The sequence below is a fragment of the Mesoplodon bidens genome (genome assembly GCF_964165515.1).
Source record: "Mesoplodon bidens genome assembly, chromosome: X".
NCBI classification, from domain to species: domain Eukaryota; kingdom Metazoa; phylum Chordata; class Mammalia; order Artiodactyla; family Ziphiidae; genus Mesoplodon; species Mesoplodon bidens.
This window is the reverse complement of record NC_138163.1, coordinates 109,444,182-109,460,819: the sequence shown is the minus strand read 5'-3', so window position 1 is coordinate 109,460,819 and position 16,638 is coordinate 109,444,182.

Sequence of the window (16,638 nt, the reverse complement as noted above, 5' to 3'; positions counted from 1 at the left end):
GTGCTCAGAAAATATACCCCAACTCCAAGATGACACTTCTAGAAAACCCTCCAATTTTTTTTAGTGCTTGAATTGTCTCTTTCATCTTTTTCTCCCTTTTTTTTGTATAAATGTCTTATTCTTCTGGAATGTGTTTTGATGTAAGGAAAGAGGAAGGAATTTGGCCTGTTATCTCACCCCATTTATTAATATGTCTTTTCTCCACTGATTTGACATGAAATTTTTATGATACAGTAAGTGCCTATATACACACAACTCTATTATTACACTATATTCTGGATAGCTCTTTAATATGTGGTTGGGCTAGTCTACCTTCATTATTTCTTTTTTTTTTTTTTTTTTTTTTTTTTTGTGGTATGTGGGCCTCTCACTGTTGTGGCCTCTCCCGTTGCGGAGCACAGTCTCCGGACACACAGGCCCAGCGGCCATGGCTCACGGGCCCAGCCGCTCCGCGGCATGTGGGATACTCCCAGACCGGGGCACGAACCCGTTTCCCCTGCATCGGCAGGCGGACTCTCAACCACTGCGCCACCAGGGAAGCCCTACCTTCATTATTTCTTTTTCACGTTTTCCTGGACATTCTCACTCATTTACTTTTCCACATCAACATTATAGAGAAACATAATGCTATTCCTATGGCTGATTTTCTTTGCTTAATAAATCATTCCTTGTAACTCATATCCATGATGTAGCAAATATTTTGTACCATGTGAGATAATTTTGGCTATAAACAATAATAAGTGGATCTATATTGTACCATATAACAAAACCTTGCATAGTAGGTGGTTTCAAGGTTAAGTCAGTGACTCAATTGTGTTAATAAGGATCCATCTTTCTTCTCTACCATAGTCACCATATTGCTGCATCATAACAACATCAGTATCATATTCAGGTTAAATGTGAGAAGGAATTTCCCTGTCTTGTTTCCCTTTTTAAAGTAGATTAAAAATTTCCCACAAATCTCTATGCATGTAGCCTTCATGTCTTATTGGCCAGAATTGCATCACATTACTGAACAATTAACAAGCAAAAGAATACTATCACAATCAACTTAGAAACCAATCAGGAAACACCCTTTGGATCTGGGTAGGGATCCAATCTTTACCAAACATCATGGACATTTAAAATTGGGCAAAGAAAATCAAAATGCTTTCAGCAAAGAAGTGGCGAAATACCTATTGTGTGGGCAGTCTCCACCTATACAACTTCATTTTAGAGAAACATACATAATTGGATTTAAATCCAATTGTCCTTCAGTGCAAACATCATTAATAATCTTCAGTAAGTGCTTAATAAAGTGCTTCTTGTGGTGACTGGTTAATTAATTTTCTTACATGCAGAAATTCTAAATTCCTGAATATTCATTTTATTGATTATACTGTAATCTATCTTTTTTTGGAGGTCAAAACAAAACAAAATGTGAATTACCATTCAAAACTACTATTATGGAGTAGGAATATCTTTAATACACAAAGCCAGCTGTTACTATAACGTTTAAAAGTTTGCTGCATTCTTTATCCCAATTTTTACCTACAAGAAAAGACCTTTTATTTCATATGCTATACCATCTTTCCCTCAAGTAGGAAATCAAAATATTTAGACCTATCGTTTTCAAGATTTTCAAAATTAAATCATTTTCTACATAAAATCTTCTAGCATCATGACATATAAAACATATGAAGCTATTCTGGTTTTTGAAAAGGTGGTGGGCCTTATAGCTCTACTTTGTTGCCTTCTTTCTCCTCTTCCCTTCCTCCCAACACTTAATCTCATTCCTCTGTGGTGGACTCTAAGACACTTCTGCAGAACTTGTGAAAATGCTTGATATGGGCCATAGAATAAAGGAAGTATTTTGGGGTAATAAACTTTGGTAGGTAGCCTCCTATCATTTACCTTCTTCCTTTGAAAGTAAAATAAATCATAGACTATAGGTAATAAGGAAATAGTAATCTAGACTCATCACTGGGTGTGACTCCCTTTCATGGTTTATTAAATGAATTTAGTTTAATTTCTTAAATACAGTATCCTGGTCTGTTGCCAATTTTAGTGTATTGAAGAAAGGGGGAAAAATCTGCAAAATGATTCCTTAAACATTTTAGTTATCTTACTGAGCTAATAAGATTTTACTTAGGAAATGAATATTTCAGCAGAGTGATAATATCATAGGGAACATTTCCTCTTTTGGACTGATTTTGTTTAATGCAGCTCAGTGTGTTTATGGATTGAACACTGTTATCACTGAAATGTTGCTTAAGAATCCGTGTGAAATTAATTGACAGTGTTGATCTAGGTGTTAACATGGCAAGCCTGTGTTATCAAAGCTAACATTATTAGAGCTAGTCCCCTATATCATTTTGTACAGAGTGCAAAGGTTAATTTAACTGACTTGTTGATAGATGGTGCTCTGGCTGATACTGCTGGGTGAGTCATTTCACTAGAACAGGGTTGACCCTTACCATGAAAACCAAGTGAAAGGAAGAAAATTAAAGGTCTTTGTGGATCTTTGTGTAATATTAGTTTGAAATTATATTATGCAATTTTAATTGACATATTTACTAAAATCAAATCATATTATGTCCCTCAGTACTGTGACTTTCAATTTATGGACAAAGATGAAAACCCTAAAAATATTAGCATCTCTTCTGGTTAGTTGCATCGTATGACTATTTCTTTTCAACAAAACGTAATCTAAGCACATATGGGTAATTCTTTGAACATTGTAAACAATTTTAAAGAAACAGTACGATATGGAAAATACCAACATCAACAACACTAATAATACATGTATATTTCTTCCATAGAGATCAAAAAATTTTATGTAAATTATATCCAGTTGTTCATCTTAACTCAGGAAGAGTGTCAGGAGTAGGTCATTTTCTGTAACTGGCTGAAGGGAATAATCATTCCTTGGTACCTCCAACCTTTACAGCTGAAAGATCTCCATTATTTTGCTCCCTCAAAATCAACAAAACCTTTCCACTTATGTATAGGAATTGAGTTGCATCCACTGAGGTATCAGAATTGACTCTTGTGCAGGCAGTATTTCTACCTCCAGTATGCCCACCTTTAAAAACTTTAAAGTGGGACTTCCCTGGAGGTCCAGTGGTTAAGACTTTGCCTTCCAATGCGGGGGGTGCAGGTTCAATACCTCGTTGGGGAGCGAAGATCCCACATGCCTTGAGGCCAAAAAACCAAAACATGGAAAAAACAGAAACAATATTGTAACAAAAACATTCAATAAAGGCTTTAAAAATGGTCCACATCAAAAAAAAAACCTTTAAAGTAATCTAAACATATAAATATATGGAAAGAATTTTAAAAGCATAAACATTTGTAAAATTAAAAGTGAAGTCTTGGGCTTCCCTGGTGGTGCAGTGGTTGGGAGTCCGCCTGCTGATGCAGGGGACACGGGTTCTTGCCCCGGTCCGGGAAGATCCTACATGCCGCGGAGCGGCTGAGCCCGTGAGCCATGGCCACTGAACCTGCGCGTCCGGAGCCTGTGCTCCGCAACGGGAGAGGCCACAGCAGTGAGAGGCGAACTCTTAAGTATCCATTGAGAAATGAATGGATGAAGAAAATGTGGTGTATGTATACAGTAGAATATCATTTAACCATAAAAAGAAGGAAATCCTGATTTTTGCAACAACTTGGATGACCTTGAGGGTATTATGCTAAGTGAAAGATGTTGGGCAAGGAAAGACAAATACTATATGATCCCACTTATAAGTGGAATCTAAAAACAGAAAAACTGGGACTTCCTGGTGGCGCAGTGGTTAAGAATCCGCCTGCCAGTGCAGGGGACACAGGTTCAAGCCCCGGTCTGGGAAGATCCCACATGCCGCGACTGAGCCTGCGCTCTAGAACCCGTGAGCCACAGCTACTGAAGCCCGCGTCCCTAGAGCCCGGGCTCCGCAACAAGAGAAGCCACCGCAATGAGAAGCCCATGCACCGCAATGAAGAGTAGCCCCCGCTCACCACAGTTAGAGAAAGCCTGCGCGCAGCAACGAAGACCCAACGCAGCAAAAATAAATAAATAAATAAATTCATTTAAAAAAAGACAAACTTATAGAAATAGAGTAAAATGGTGGTTGCCAGGAGCTGGGGGTATGGGGGAAATGGGGAGTTCAGCTTTCATAATGTAAACGTGTCCTTTTTGCAGTATATTTAATGCCTCATTTTCCACATGTTTGTGCTTTTTGATGATTTTGTTGTTTAAAATGGGCCCTAAAGTAGCGTTGAAGTGCTGTCTAGCGTTCCTAAGTGCAAAAAGGCCATGATGTGTCTGGAGAAAACACATGTGTTAGAGAAGCTTTGTTCAGGTGTGGGTTATAGTGTTGTTGACTGAATTCAATGTTAATGAATCAAAAATATACATTAAATAAGGTGTCTTTAAAGAAACACACATAAAACAACTTTGTGTATTTATTGGTTAACAAAAATGGGACCAGAGGCTCACAGAAATCCAATGCTGTATTTGTCCTAGGAGCAATGGTTTAGTATTCACTAATTCAGTGTTTTTGGTGACTTTATTAAAACTAACTACCAAGGATAATGAGAATTGACTGTGTGTGTGTGTGTGTGTGTGTGTAATTCCAGGAAAAAAATCTGAAAATCTTTTCAATTTATTTTATAAGGCTAGCATAACTAGAAAAAAGCAGCATGAAACCTGACAAAGATAACACTAAAATGAGCCTTACCAAACAATCTCACTTATGATTATTTTGGTAGATTAAATTGAATAGCTATTTACATCCCCCTTCCGTGTAAGAAGATCATATATCCCTGTCCATTGCCATGTGATGTTCAGTATCTTCCTGTGGGAGAAATATGATTCCTCAACTTATTAATAACAGGCTTGGCCACATAACTGGTTTGATCAATGAAATGTGAGTATGATCCTGTATAACAGTTCCAAGCAAAAGGTTTAGAGCTATTGCTGAATTTCACCAGCTGTTTTGCCCTTTTCCCTTTAATAATATAACATAAGGGCTCCTCTCTCATCTTGGATCCCAGGATGATGGAGACATCGGAGTGGAGGCACAGAACTGCAGTCTACGTGTAATTTGCTGGGGAGTGAGAAAAAAAAAAACATTCTTGTATACCACAGACATATTGGAGTGGTTTGTTACCTCAGCTTTATCTAGTAATGGCTGACTCATAAAAAGATGGATGCAAAGATCCTCTAAAAATACCAATAACTTTAATAAAACATTTGTTTAATTCAATAAATTAAATATAAAATATTTATGTAATCTATGATTTGGAGATAAAGGGTGGAGATGCAAGGACCAAATTGCAACTGTAAGGAGATCTAGAGAGTGGAATCTGTGATCAAGGACATCTTGAGGGACAGAATGGGTCAGGGACTGAAGGCTGTTGCACAAGGCCTGGACCACTGTATTACAACTTCTAGCTTCATGAGAGAAAAATCATCTTCAACCTTGTTAAAATGATAATTAAGGTAGTTAAAAGACTATAAAACTAATATTCACCATGATTATAATCATGTTAGAATATATTTTAAAAATTAATGTACAAAAGGGAAATTAGTAATGTCTTTCTAGTTAAAATAAAAATGACTAAAAAATTAAAATAAATTAGTCTATGATTTTATTAAGCCATAATAAAAAATGACTTATGGGGCTTCCCTGGTGGCACAGTGGTTGAGAGTCTGCCTGCCGATGCAGGGGACACGGTTCGTGCCCCAGTCCGGGAAGATCCCACGTGCCACGGATTAGCTGGGCCCGTGAGCCATGGCCGCTGAGCCTGCGCGTCCAGAGCCTGTGCTCCACAATGGGAGAGGCCACAACAGTGAGAGGCCCGTGCACTGCAAAAAAAAAAAAAAAAAGACTTAATGTAGATTTTGCTCCAGAATTTAACACTTAACAATATGAAAATTATTAACATAGTAAAGCAATAGTTACAATAAACAAAAAATCTTATCATCATGTAAATTGGCTATAAAGATCCATTTGACTAAATCCAAAAACATTTCAAAATAAAAATGCTTAACAAGCCCAGATTGAAATATACATCATTAATGTGATAAAAATTATTTCAGTAGTGAATTTTTAGAGGTTTAATGTTAAGGAACAATTTAAGAATTCTGTGGGACTTCCCTGGTGGTCCAGCGGTTAAGACTCTGCGCTCCCAATGCAGGGGGCCTGGGTTCGATCCCTGGTCAGTGAACTAGATCCCTCATGCCGCAACTAAGAGCCTGCACGCTGCCCGCATGCTGCAACGAAGATCCTGCAGGTGGCAACAAGGATCCCCGCATGCTGCAACTAAGACCCTGTGCAGCCAAATAAATAAATAAATAAATAGACAAACAAACATTAAAAAAAAAGAATGCCTGTTCTCACTGCTCTTTTGAACATTGGTCTGGAAACTCTAGCCAATACCTTAAGGCAAAAAAGTGTAATAATAGTGTTAACTTTTGAAAAGTAGGGGGCCAAATTATATAACACATTTAGGGAACTGCCTGGAACATAATTGGAATGAACAATAATAAAAATATTATTATGGCCAAGAGATAGAAAATGAATCTATAGTAATCAGTTCCATTTATATATAACAGCAATAACTTATTAGTTCATTCAATGAAACAAAAGATACCATTTATAATAATAGCAAAAATATAAATTGTATAGGTCTAAATATATAGATGAACACTAAAAAATTACATACATGCATTTCTAAAAATTGTGACTAGAATATTTTAGAATCTAAAATGGCATTAAAATCCAGTTTAGAAATTAAGTACTATGGACATACAGGTGTGGTATTCTCACAAACAATGTTCTTCTTTCTAAAGAATAAATTATTTTTATATTGAGCTATGGCCCTGCTTAATTCATCCTTCTTCCACAAATCAATACCTCCTTTTTTAGAACTGCAGTTGCTCTTATTCCTCCTATAGTCACTTAATCATTGGCATAGTTGCATCCTTAAAAACAAGGTTTTTTTGCTGGGCTAAGGAAGTGAGCTAACCTTAAACAACCATCCTGTGCCAGGGTATTTACGTAATCTCATTTAATCCTCACCATATCCTAGTAAAGTAAGCAATACTATCCCCATTTAACTCTTGGAGATGTATAAAGCTCTCTTTCCTAGAAATGTTTTATGTTCCTAAAATATGCTGTGTCTTCCAGAGAAGTTAGCACAAGTACAATGTTTATGTATACTGCAACTTTGTGCAAGACTAAGAGAAATTTAGTTATATTTCTTAATTCTACCAGTGGGTAAAATTTTTTATTTATACATTACTAAATATTTATCATTTAGTTAGTATTACTCAAGTTAATTTATTTCAAAACTATGTACTTATAATTCAAAAAACATGTTTAAGTTTATCCCTAAATATTGACATTTCTTTCCTATAAGGGCTTTCATAGTTCATTTGTGCGGGGGCAGGGGCAGTTGAGAACCTCATCAACTGTGGTACACTGCTATCCCTCTCTCTAACCATATACGTATCTGTATCTCTCTATACATATGTATAAATGCCTATATATCCATATTTATGTATCTGTGTATTTATCTATCTCTAGATTACTTGAGTGAGAATAATTTCATTCTGTGAAACTACATCTATATAGACTTACTAATAAAATTAAGCATGCACATTCACACAATAGATGTCTACACTGTATTTCTGGTCATGATCTATACTACATCTAAATGGGCAATTAATAAAATACTAGTTAGAAGTGTCTGATTTCTACCCTGGTCTTCATCTACCCTCATTGCCCTAGTATTTTTATCTTCTGTGGTCCTCTTCTGGGTCTCATACTTTTAAAAAATGGCTATGTTATTCAAGTTGATTAACTCCTTCTATCAGGAATAAAATATAATTGGCAAAAATGTGTGATCTCTTGCATAGGCTCAAAATAAAATTTTACTGTACACAATATTAAAAACTGGACTCATGCAGGTCTTGCTGTGTATCCCCACTTGTTATTGCATGGAGACTCAAGTATAGAACCTAACAAAGTTCTGTTTCCCCTGATGTGTTTGGGCTCTAAAAATTGCCTGCTGCTGTTGCCTGTTAATAGATTAGTTTTTTTCATTTTCTCTGCTTTGGCTTTTAACTAATGACAAAACCTTCCAGGCTGTGACCTACCTCAAAAAGTTGTCCTCAAGCTTCCCACTTCAGTATTCTAATGTTAATTTCTATGTCAGTGTTACATATCCCATTAAGAGTACTCCACTGGGGGGCTGTGGTGTTTACTTGCAGTAAGTCATCCTCTGACTATGCTTTATATTTACATATCTGTCTTTCTCATTAGACCATTAGCTTCTCAAGGGTAATGGTTATTTCCTGTTTATCTCTGTGTCTCAGTACTTAATATGATACAGAGAAGATGCCAAGTTGGTTGAGAGAATTAACGTAAAGGAAAATGCTAATAGCCAGGAGGAAAGAACCCAAGTTCTCAAGCCTGCCACCAAATTCTATAACTTAGAGCAAGTCAGCTTTAGGCTCTATGCTCCATTCCCTCAAGTATGAAAAGGAGGTGGAGCCATCAGATAGTACCAATATCCTTTTCTTTTAAATATCTCCTACAATATTGGGCTCTGCAGGCATTCAATGAACACTTCTTGATGGATGTATTATTACCTTGGCTTTCACATTTCTCCTGGTCAGGCAAAACCATTGCCTAGAAATTATCCTTGATTGACACTATATTTACAGTGTTACCCATGAGCCGAATGTCATCCATGAACAGAATGGAATACTATTTTCTGACATTTTTTTTGTGGGAATGGATATGTATTGATAGAACTATTTTTTGTGTGTGTCCTCATGTACTTTAGCATTTTGCTCTGAGAAACGTTGCTGTCCCAGAAATATTTTCCTATGGAAAAAAATTAATTATCCCAGGGACTTAGCCTTTAGTTCACGATACCTGAAGAGCAGAAATAAGATACTTAGCATTTTTGTGGTACAGGGGCAATGAGTGAGCTGCGTGAAAGGAGGTCACTTTACACATGCAAAAGATTAGGTCTGTAGCTGAGGCAAATCAAGGGATGTGCATTAAATGTGCAATGTTCAGTGTTATGTAGAACACAGGTGATTTCAACCACAAATAGCAGGAGGAAACATGCTGCCAGAGTTTCTTTTCTTTTTTCTTTTATTTATGTATGTATGTGTGTATGTATGTATTTATGGCTGCATTGGTTCTTCGTTGCTGCACGTGGGCTTTTCTCTAGTTGCGGTGAGCAGGGGCTACTCTTCGTTGTGGTGTGTGGGCTTCTCATTGCGGTGGCTTTTCTTGTTGCAGAGAATGGGCTCTAGGCGCATGGGCTTCAGTAGTTGCGGCACACGGGCTCAGTAGTTGTAGCTCACGGGCTCCAGAGTGCAGGCTCAGTAGTTGTGGTGCACGGGCTTAGTTGCTCCGCGGCATGTGGGATCTTCCCAGACTAGGGCTCGAACCTGTGTCCCCTGCATTGGCAGGCAGATTCTTAACCACTGCCTCACCAGGGAAGCCCAGCACTCTTATAAGGACAAATCACTGAAAGATTTTAGTCTTGAAAGGGTGCTTTGTTTTAGCTGCTTGGTGAGGTTTATAAAAATATTCCATGTGATAATTCACAGTGGCAGATCCATGTCTCATTTGCAGAAAGGATGCCGCATCACTGCACAGGAAGTTCACCAGTTTGTCCTGGAGCTTATATGATTTTGGTGCCCTGCTCAACTCCTCCTCCACAATGGTTGTCAGCTGAAGACCTTGTTTCCCATTTCAGTAAATGTGAAAGGTCACTTCCACAAAATCCCATCACCATTATTGGCATCTGTGCTCACATGCCCTGATTTCCTTTTGGTCACTATGAACTGACTGTTCGCCCAGCAGAGATTAACATTCAATGTGTGCACTAGATCTAACTTTCTTTCTGCTTATTCGAGGACTTTGATGCAGTCATCTCTCCATTTTTCTGCAACTTAAATTTATTTATTAAGGTTGGAAAGTGTTAGGGAGGAGCAGTTATGGTAGAGGGTGAAATCAAGAGTTCCCTTTTGGTGGGAATTCCCTGGCGGTCCAGTGGTTAAGACTCCATGCTTCCACTGCAGGGGACACGGGTTCCATCCCTGGTCAGGGAATTGAGATCCTGCAAGCTGTGCGGTGCGGCAAAAAAATAAATAAATAAATAAATAAATAAATAAATAAATAAATAAAAATAACAGTGTCCCCTGCATTGACAGGCAGGTTCTTAACCATTGTGCCACCAGGAAAGCCCTCTTTTCTTTTTTCTTTTTTTTTTTTTTTTTTTTTGGTATGCGGGCCTCTCACTGTTGTGGCCTCTCCCCTTGCGGAGCACAGGCTCCGGACGCGCAGGCTCAGCGGCCATGGCTCACGGGCCCAGCCGCTCCGCGGCATGTGGGATCCTCCTGGACCGGGGCACGAACCTGCATCCCCTGCATCGGCAGGCGGACTCTCAACCACTGCGTCACCAGGGAAGCCCCCTCTTTTTTTAAAAAAAGATTTTTTTTCAATTTATTTAAACAAACAAACAAAAAAAGTTCACCCATTTTTCCCACGCCCCACCCTGCAACCTTTTGGAACCACCAATCTGTTCTTTGTATATATGAGCTTGGGTTTTGGGGGATTTTATTTTATTTTTTAGATTTCACATAGAAGAGAGAGCATATACACGGTATTTGTCTTTCTCTGTCTGACTTATTTCACTTAGTATAATGCCCTTGAGATCCATCCATGTTGTTGCAAATCGCAGTATTTTCTTCCTTTTTATGGCTGGATAATATTCCATTGTATATACCACAATTTCTTTATCCATTCACCCATTGATGGACACTTAGGTTGGTTTATTTTCTGACTTCTTGAAATGACAACTGATGTTTAAATTGTTTAGTTGGTAGAGACAAGGAGAGTAAGCCAATCCTGCTTTCATAACGTGTATTTGTAGCCATGGCAGATGTAAAATTGAGTTCAGAAATCCTAAGAGAAAAGAGCTTACACAGAATTGCATATGATGCACTAAGTATTAAAAAGGAGCTTCACATAAAATATCTAGGTAAGAAGAATAATTGCTCCCATTTCTTACTTTGCCCGGGTGATGTTCACATAACATTCTTATCATCAATTGACAAACTCACTAGAGGTAACAAAATTGCCCAATTAACCAAAAGTATTTGCACCAAACAATAGATATTCCAAATAAGCTACCCTAAGAAGGTCATTTTCCCTGTCTAATTCTTTGAACATTATGCTTGAAATATTGAAATGTAACACATTTCTGTCTTAGGATTATGGGTACTTTAGCAAAAAGGGCCAACAATTCTTTTCAACTGTACCCATGATTATTTTGACAGAATATCATGGAGAAAACATCTTGCTTGATGAAGTAGACACTCTTCTCTAGAGATGTTCCTACATCATTTGTAGTTTTGTAAAGTTTAATTACACTTTCCTTCCAAACCTTATATATTAAACTTAGTGTCAGATATTTTTCAATAACTCCATATTTTAGGATTTATAGATTCAGCTTGAGAAGTAGGTTGGGAATATTTAACTCAATATATCTCAGTATGTTTATCTCAACTTAACATGTAGATGCTTTTATTACATGTAAAAAATAGCAAAGAATGCAAAAAAAGAATAATTTATAAATCCTTGTGAGCAAGCAGTGAGCAGAATTTGTTTTTGTGGATGATAGGCAGGTGATATGAAATCTTAGAATTGTTTTAATATCCACAGTACTTGTCAGAGTATACAATTCCATGTTAGGTATTCCTGTCATTTTCTATACCCTATGCTTAGTCTCACCATAGCACATGGCATAGTATATTGATATGAGTCAGCTAATGCTGCAATAATTCTGCATAGCAAATCACTCCAAACTTAGTGGCTTAAAACAATAAGTACATTGATCTCACTTATTTTTCTTTGTGCCAACTGTGGTTTGACTTATATCAGCTGGACTTGCTAGACTCTGCTTCAAGCTGCAGGTGGGCTGAGCTTAACTGCAAGTAGTGGGTTAGATTGAGGTTGGCTCCACTTGACTTTTTTTTTTTTTTGGCGGTACGCGGGCCTCTCACTTTTTGTGGCCTCTCCCGTTGCAGAGCACAGGCTCCGGATGCGCAGGCCCTGTGGCCATAGCTCACGGGCCCAGCCACTCCGCGGCACGTGGGATCTTCCCGGACCGGGGCACGAACCCGCGTCCCCTGCATCGGCAGGCGGACTCCTAACCGCTGCGCCACCAGGGAAGCCCTCCACTTGACTTTTAACCTCTGTCAATAACTATGAAGGGTCTGGGATTTTATCCCACTTTTAAACTAATGCGTTACTTGCCACAGTTCCATAGATGCTGGCAGAAGACTGAAGACCCCTTGGTCAGTGACAGGACTTTATTATTCATTATTACTGCTACTATTATATTACTGTATATTTTAACTTGTTCATACCATAGCAGACAGAATGAGATTCATATTTTCCTTCATTTTTCTTGCTCCCTAAACTCCGTGGGGGTGATGTGGAGGCAGGTCCAGCTGTTTGCTATGCACTTAGTCAGTCTGTATCACAGTTGAGGAACTCTGAGTTTAGGAAACCCAATATTTTAAAAGGAGGCTCCTAGAAAACTTGGCCCCAGAAGGAGACATTATTGTTTTGGTCAGGAATCTTCCCTCTGTTTCAGAGGGAGACACAATCTCAAACTTCCATGAAAAATTGTTTCCAAATATCCTCCTTGGACCAATGGCTATCCAGGGTACATTCTTCTCATGTTGAATGGCATGAGCATATCTGCTAACATTCCACTGGGTAAAGTAAGTCATACCACTGAGCCCAAAGTCAGTGTGACAGGGAAGTATATACCACCCGATGTGAGAGAGAAGAACGGATATTTGCTGAACAGTAATCCAATCTGTTACTCATAGAATACTGAAATGACTTAATTTCTCCTTCAAGCTAATGCTCATTGTGGATAAAGACTGTTTTATTCACCGCTGCATTTTCCATGCACTGCCAAATTATTTCAGTAGGTGATCAGTGTGTTTTGTTTTTGCTTAGTGAATGAATGTCCAAATCAGAACGTTTGATACAAGTAATGTAGCTTTAGGGGTTATATACTTTTTAAAGGTTAATCTGCATTTTATTAGGGCCATTTATGTCTGTATCTTTCACCAGTTAATTAGTTAGTACCTAAGATGGTAAACGTCTGTCCCATCAAGTAAGAAGTTCACAATCTTTTTTTGTTCTTTTTTATTTCCCTCTTGAGTCAGATCATGGAGGTGAGTGTTTAGATGTCTATGCATGCTTGACTCTAGCAGAGCATGTGCTTTGGCTGAGCCTGGGGGATAAGAGTTTCAATACTGTGCCGTCGTCTGGCACCTAATACCCTCTACATTGGTACTGGAACAAAGTCACATTACCTACTTCATCAGAACATGCCCATGTATATATCACCTTGTACTTTTTTGGTCTGCTAAGCTGAGGTTGTCATCTATGCAGGTGTGCAAGAAAATTGGCATAGCTATGGAAGTTATTTTAAAACACCTTTGCTTTTTGTTTTAAAAGTTATTCATATATATGATGAGATTTATATATATCATATATATATGGTGAGATCACTTATAATGTCAATCCAGAAATAACCACAGTTAACATTTTAGAGTTTATTCTTCTTGACTTTTGTTTGTGTGTTTATATACAAATAGGCATGTATATATGGATATAGATACATATATGTGTACATACATAGATGTGGATGTAGATCAATATAGATTCTAATACATTTTATTCAATATATGTAGTACTATATCATGGGATTCTTTCTATGTCATCTTTGAAATGGCTGCTTAGTGTTCTCTTGATGAGTGTAGCATAATTTATTTAACTAATTTATTTATAAATCTATCGGCTATGAAACCAAACATACAAATTTCAGTGATTTAACTCAATAAAACTTTATTTTTTCTTTGTGTTTCTGGCTAATGAGAAGCTTTTTACTTGATGACCCAGGCCCCTACTATCTTGTGACTCCGCTCTTCTTTAGGGTCTTTCAGTCAGTTGAAGGTTAGGAAAAGAGCATGAGAGATCGCCCTTGGGAGATTTTTACCACTCAGGCCTAGAAATAGCATTCATCACTCCTTTTTATAGCTAAAACCTTTTCATAATGGAAGAGAGAGATCAAGTCTGTGGCAGACAGCTAGCCATCTCTATCACAAAGCTATATTTTTTTCACTAAAATAAACACCACCATGAAGAAAATCTTTAGTCTTCTGTGTTATTTTGAATTGTCCTTTTATTTATAACACACTTTGCTTAATATATTGCTATCTTGTAAAATTTGACCATTATGTATTATTTGACCATTGTATTTATACTTTTTATCAATAGGAACAATCCCATTTGATTTTTTTCTACTCGAATTTAACTTTTTCTGATACTAATTTTCACATATTTCCTTTGTATTTTTGCCATTTGATTTACTTTAAAATTTTCAATTACAACAAATGTGTTCATGGTAATTCAAACAACAAAGTTGTATATATTACAAATTAGCTTATCTCTCTCTTTGATTCTTTGTCATTCATGTATCAAAGATAGTCAGTATTCATAATTTACCCTATTTTCTAGTATAATTGTCCTATGATAAGCATACATGTATAAATTCTTTGGGTTTTTTAAATTAAAATTATGATATTATATCCTATTTTGTAGTAATATGCAGGTTCTTTTCTTTGCTTAATAATGAAATGAATAGCATCCCTACCCAAAATTTCTAGGTCTAATTCATTCTTTTAAATAGTGACCACCAAAAGTTTATGATGTTTTTTGCCTCATCAAATCATCAAGAACATTTTGGAGGAGGCCCCTGTTGATTACTGTGAAATAGTAACTCTTTGTTTTTGCCTCCTTGCTTATTTGGGAGATTAAGTCATTGCGGGGGCCTTATTTAATTTCCCTCTCCTGTTCATGTCCTCTGACCACTTTTTTGTTGCTAATTTATAGGTATTCTCTATATATTTTGGATTATATTTTGTGCTGTATATGTTTTGCACATAACTCTTTCCATCTGTTATATGTCTTTAACATTGTAGGCTTTTGGTCATATAGATGTTGTACATTTTGATGCAGTTGAATTTACGAAAGCTACTTTTATGGCCTTTGCTTCTTCATTCTTCTGAAAGGTTTTGATATTAATATAGTTACATTTATCAATCTTTATGAGTTGTGAGTATTTCATGTTTCATAAAGATATCCCGTCTCAATCCTAAAGTCATGAAGTGATTTCACTTTTTTATAATAGTTTTTATTTTTTTCACATTTAGTTCTTTAATCTGTCTGAATTTTATGGAAAGCCAGTTGTCCTAGCGGATTGATTGAATAATCCATTCATCTCCCTTAATATATTTTCTGATACACATAAAGTTCCCAGACATACTTGGGACTCTTTCTGAACATCTTATTGTGTTTCATTGATTTATTTGCTTCTCTTTGCCAATGATACCTGTTTTGATTAATATTTGATATTTAGTAAGGTAATGTCTGCCTCCTTGTTCTTCTTTAGCATTGCCTTCTCTCCTTTAGAGTCCTCTACTTTCCATATTAATTTTTGAGTCAATTTTATTGTTCCACAAAAGTAACCTACTGGGATTTTTATTGGAGTCATATTGAATTTATAGATTAATGTTAAGGAGAATTGACACTTTAAAAGATCGTGTCCTTTCTTTGTTTTCTAATCCTGCTAAATACTTCTATTTGATGTAGCTTTGTTTTTACTCTGGAATTTAGGGAAAGATGGAGTAGAGAGACAAATATTTCTCTTGAAACTAGACTTCTAAAATTACAGAACCCACTGTCCTTCAGTCACATAGTTTTTTGTCACAGGATAACGTATTCTATAAAAACACTGTGTTATTGTTTGTGGGTGTAAGTTTGACTCATGAACAACTATATTTCAATTATGTTCTATACTGCCGATTCCAAATACGATTGGCCTCAGTGAAGTCTGATAGCACATAGGCAGCTCGAAAATTCTAAAGATGTACCTATGACTCATGTCTTTCCAGACCATATCTTAGAATCCTGCCATTTAAACAGAGAGATCTAATACCTGAGATTTCACAATTCTTCATTTTGGGGCAAACTAGTATAGTTTCAGGATCTCCTTTTTATATGGGAAATACACTTCCAGGGTAATTAACCATTGATGCTTTTTCAAAATAATTGTATATAACAATTAGATGGGATTGTTGCCTAGGATACCAGGCAAATGAAGAAAAGAGACAAAATGGGAGAAGCCGTATTTAGGGAAGAGGAAGAGAGATTATGATGTTTCAACTTAGAAAAGACTGTCTTGGATGGAGTAAATGTGGGATGGGGGGAGGAGGGGATGCCCTGCTTGGAGGAACAGCACTACACAGGATTCATTGTCCTGGTGAGGGGCGGGTGCGTGACTGATGTGCACAGAGTGATTTGGAAAGGAAAGATTGAATAGCGGCAAAAGCAAGCCACACCCCTTTCCTTATGTGTATATTAACCGTTTCCTAGTCTGCTACAGGAGGTGAAGCTCCAGGCAGCCAGGGGATGTCTAACACATCTGTGGCTTTGGCAGGCACAGTGAGTGCCAAATGTGGGAGAAGTGGATGTGGGAGAAGTCACTTGCAAGCTTGGGCGG